Source organism: Cibotium barometz, chromosome 50, assembly GCF_041138505.1.
Source record: "Cibotium barometz isolate CiBa-2024 chromosome 50, ASM4113850v1, whole genome shotgun sequence".
In the NCBI taxonomy this organism is placed as follows: Eukaryota; Viridiplantae; Streptophyta; class Polypodiopsida; order Cyatheales; family Cibotiaceae; genus Cibotium; species Cibotium barometz.
The window spans coordinates 32256810-32261688 of record NC_141095.1 but is presented as its reverse complement, the minus strand read 5'-3'; the positions used below and the strand labels follow the sequence as shown (position 1 = coordinate 32261688).

The 4879-nt window shown below is 40.4% G+C and overlaps 1 long non-coding RNA gene across 1 annotated transcript; it reads left to right on the top strand.

The window, feature by feature from the left end:
* The first annotated feature begins 1265 nt into the window (after positions 1-1265).
* LOC147610031 (uncharacterized) lies at positions 1266-4488 on the top strand. The gene is made up of 3 exons (XR_015264130.1): positions 1266-1363; positions 1504-1526; positions 4264-4488. It is a non-coding gene; the product is annotated as an uncharacterized LOC147610031 (long non-coding RNA).
* The last annotated feature ends 391 nt before the right edge of the window (positions 4489-4879 follow it).

Genomic DNA, 4879 nt, shown 5'->3' with positions numbered 1-4879 from the left:
ACTAGGGAAGGTTATTGGGCAAAGGCCCCAACCAGAGATTAACCCTAAATGGGACCCTCAGATCCTGATTGAAGTGGACATCTCCCAAGAGCTCAAGTATAGCATAGATATTCATGACCAGGAAGGTTGTGTCATACACACACAAGCTATTGTATACAAGAATCTCCTTAATGCTTGTTTTAAATGCCACAAACAAGGGCACTTAATAAAGGATTGCCCAAACAATATCAAGGTGAAGGGAGCTGAAACTGACACAGAGGGCTTCACTGCTGTGGGAAAAAAGAATAATTTTAAACCTAAGATTGCTAAAACTAGTAACAGAAACATTAATAAGTTTGCTCCTTTGCTTGTTGATGTTGAGGGTCCCCTTCTTGGTGGGTCTGATGAAGTTCTGCCCAACTTTGTCCCTGATAAAGAGCAGGTTACCCCTCCTAGTCTCGAGGAAGATAAGGCTAGGGTGGATAATCCAGGCAACTCTTCCCATAATGTCCCCACCTCTGAGGAAGACTCTGTGATGAGGAGTTTATAGATTCCTCCCTTCCCATAGATAAGGAATTTGAGATGGAAATTAATGAGGTTGACTCTCAAGACACCCTTATTGGTTCTCTTGAAACTTCCCCTCAGAAAACCAAAGCTGGCCCTATCTCTAGTTCCTCCCCTAAGGTCCCTAAATACAAAAGGAAAAAAGCAAAAACCAATGATGTTAACAGAGCTTCTGTTGTCCTCAGTAAACCCCCCAAAAACTCCAGAAAATGATGAGTGCTCATAATCTGAAAGGATGTACCTATAATTGCAAGGGGTTAACTGATCCAGTTAAAGCTAAGGCTATCCAGACTTGGATTAATGACTATAAGCTCAGCTTTGATTTTATGTGTGTTAATGAAGTTAAGTGTACTGATTTTCTTCTCCAAACTAATTTGGCTAGAGTTAGTAAAAACTTTACTTGGCTTACCTCTACTCATCCTAATGGTAAAGGGGGACTGGCTCTTGGTATCAATGATTCCCTTTCTAAAGAGATGACACAGTATACTAGTAACCAGAGCCGGGTGAGTGCCCAAATTGGGGGCCCTTTCAAGCTAACCCTCATTGCTGTGTATGCCCCCTGTGATGTTAATCTAAGAATGCAGGTGTGGTCTGAGCTGCTCCAAATCACAGGTAATGTCATTCTATTTGGGGATTTCAATATGGTGACTTCTCTTAGAGACAGATGGAAGAAGAAAGGGAAAATTCTTTGTGATAGGGAAAAAAATCTTTGGGAAAAGCTGGTCAGTCACTTCAACCTTCAGGATGTGTCAAGTGAGTCTGGTTTCACTTGGGATAATGCTCAGAAAAAGGAGCATTTCAGGTCAGCCAGACTAGACAGGTACTATGTTCCTATTCTTAATGACTTCTGTAATATCCAGTGTAGAGCTATTGGCTCCATTTGTGTCTCTGATCATAAACCAGTCCTTCTAGAGGCCAACAACCAGGTGAATCAAAAGAAAAGTGGTTGGTTTCATGCAGATGCTACTCTCTTTTCCTCAAAGGTTGTCTCTAAACTTATTAAAGATCACTTTGACTCTGCTTTTGATCTGTATGTTTCTCCTGCTAAAGCCTGGATGTTTCTCCTGCTAAAGCCTGGATGCATGCTGTTAAGCTTACTCAGAAAACTTTGAGCATCTACAAGACTAAGGCTACTCAGATACGTAAGAATAGGAGACAGACCATTTCTGACAGAATCCAGCAACTAGAAATGCATTGCAGTCCTACCTCCTCCCATATTGATGAGCTTAATGGTCTCACGGATGTAATGAGGCAAGAAGAGATGAAAGAGGCTGAAAGAGCGCTTGTTTTTACTAGACAGGTCTGGGCAGGGAAATTTGATAAACCCAATAAACATATGTTTAATCTGCTTTAAAAAAAAGAAAATTCAAGATCTTGTGCCTCCCTTGCAGGATTCAAGTGGGCAAATTCTCCACTCCCAGGAGGATAACCTTAACTTTGTTGCTAATTTTTATGCTAAAATTTTTTCTGAGATGCCCATCAGGTCAGAGGGGACCACTAATGCTAGAGCTAATATAGCTATGTGCAGGAAACAGACTGTCACCCCTTTCATGAAGTCTCAGCTTGAGGCCCCTCTGACCGAAGATGAGGTGAAAGAAAGTATAGAGCACATGGCTAAAGGTAAAACTCCTGGGATGGATGGTTTGCCCAATGAATTCTTTCAGGCGTATAAGGAATGGATTGCTCCCTATCTTTTGAAAGTTTGGTTTGAGACTCTCAGCTATGGTGCCCTCCCTATCTCTGTTAACACTGGGGTCATTAAGCTCATTCATAAAAGGGGGAGAAAGGACTTGCTTGACAACTGGAGACCCATTACCTGTCTTACCTCTACCTATAAGGTTTTTGCCCTTACCCTTGCTAGGAGGCTCAGCCCTTTAATGGATGATATCATTCTACAAGAGCAAAAAGGCTTTATTAAGGGCAAATATGTCCTTGATGCCATTATCAACATTTGGGAAGGGTGTGAGTTTGCCCAAGACATTGGGCTTGATTTTCTTTTCTTCAAAATTGATTTTGATAAAGCATATGATAAAGTTGAATGGGACTTTGTTCTACAATCCTTGTCTGACATTGGCTTTGGGAAAAATTTTATTAAATATGTTCATGTGCTACTTGGTAATGCTAAAGCTATTGTCTCTCTTAATGGATCTCTTACAGAGCCTATCACTCTTAGGAGATCTATCAGGCAGGGCTGCCCCATTGCTCCTCTTTTGTTTGTTATTGTGGCTGATGCTTTAGGTTGGCTGGTCAAGTATTCTCTTGATAAAGGTGAGATCAAAGGTATTCCTGTCCCCTGGTTTTGATCATGATCTATGTCTGCAAAACAGTTTGCTTATGACTCTAATTCCTTTATTGCCAATGATGACTTAAGTGTTAAATTTTTTTGGAACTGCCTTGACATCTTCTGTGAAGCCAGTGGTTCTATTATTAATCACTCCAAGACTGGAGTATAGGCCTCTAAAGGTAACATTCCTGACTCTATCTCTAATGCTGGTTGTACCCAAGTCCTCTCTGGGACCATTTTCAGGTTACTAGGGATTCCTATAGGTTTTGGGTGCTCCATCAAGAGTAGATGGTCCTGGGTTATGGAAAAAGTCAAAGCCAAGTTCAAGCATTGGAATGATTACAACTCTACCCTAGCCTCTAGACTCTTTGTTTTGAACCACTATATCCTTCCTACTGTCATATACTTCCTTGCTTGTTGGAGGCCTCCCGAGACACACCTTAGAGAGCTTGACAGGCTCACTGCTGACTTTCTTTGGGGTAACAGTGCCACCAATAATAAAATCCATAAGGTGGCGTTAGAGAAGTGTACCCTGCCTAAAGATCAAGGAGGTCTTGGGCTTCTGGACATCAGAACCATGGCTGATAAACTGGCTTGCAAATGGATAGTTAGAAGTGTCTCCACCAGAGACTTCTGATCTTTTTTTATTCACAGAAACTGTGGGCGGTTTCATCATAGGAATCTTAAGGCATGGGATAAATTTTCCCCCAATGAGATATTTATGTCCAATGCTCCATTTAAGGCTAAGGGTACTACTCTTGCTAACCAGTATTGGAATGCTTGGTTTAAGTATAAGAGTTTGGTGAGCTTAAAGGACAAGAAAGAGCTCCTCTACCTGCCCTATGATTCTATATGGTTCAATAAATTTGTGCAGCCCAAAAAACTAGGTAGTAGTTTGATAATCCTATTTTAGTAGTTCAAAACATTGCTTAGTGAGCTTAGTTCTTATTAAATTTTAATGAACATCATATGTACACCATGGTGAAATCAAATTCTATAAGAATCATTGACTACTGTATCCTTCCAATGTGCCCCAATGTGCCCCCGGTGTAATGCTGACATTGAAGACATTCCTCACATGTTTTTTCATTGCAGGTACAATGCTAAGTTTCTAAACCTTCTGTATACCTGTTTTAAGAGTATTCACCCCAACCCATTTTCTCCTAAAGAGGTTCTTTTGGGTGAATGTATGCAGGTAAAATGCTAAGTTTCTAAACCTTCTGTATACCTATTTTAAGAGTATTCACCCCAACCCATTTTCTCCTAAAGAGGTTCTTTTGGGTGAATGTATGCACCTTGATCCCCCATTGTGGCATATGATCAGATGTCTGTTCCTCCATGAAATCTCGAAAGAAAGAAATGATTATGTCTTCCCTAGTGGAGGGAGGAACCATATCTGGGCTTTAAAAGCTCACATTTCTAAAGTTGCTGTGCAGGTTATGGGGGAGATGAAGGATGCAGTGGAAGATTTTCAAAAGACTTTCCAAGAAGTCAAGCTTGGAAGATGGCAGACTTGGAAGTCTAGGCTCATGAAGATCTACTCAAGAGATCGACTGTCAATGATTGATGGAATCCTTTCCTCATAGTACAAGAATCTTGTTATTTTGTTAGAAAGCCCTCAGATGTTCCTATGCAGGACTATGTAAGCAGTTGTGCCCCTCGCAGAGCCTTTATCTCTTCTGTAGCTGTAACTTTTCTTTTCTTCTAATTTAAATCAAAGTTTCTACCAAAAAAAAACAAACAAACAAAATTGAGCTACATGGCCTCGTAAGATCATACATTGAAACTAAAAGACTGGGTGTAAAAAACCTAGGAAGATAATATCCAGAAGCTCAACCATAGCAAGCCTATGTTTTATCACACTCATCATCATCAATAAACAAATGGTGGTGATGCTCCTCATGGTCCACCTCAAATTGTGGATCATTGAATGACCTTCATTTATGTGTCCTCAATAAATTCCCATGAAGTTATGGCAATGAAACATTTAATTTAGGTAGGTCTAGCTATATTTAGGGGAATTACTATTGCCGTATTTAATTTGGGGGTCTA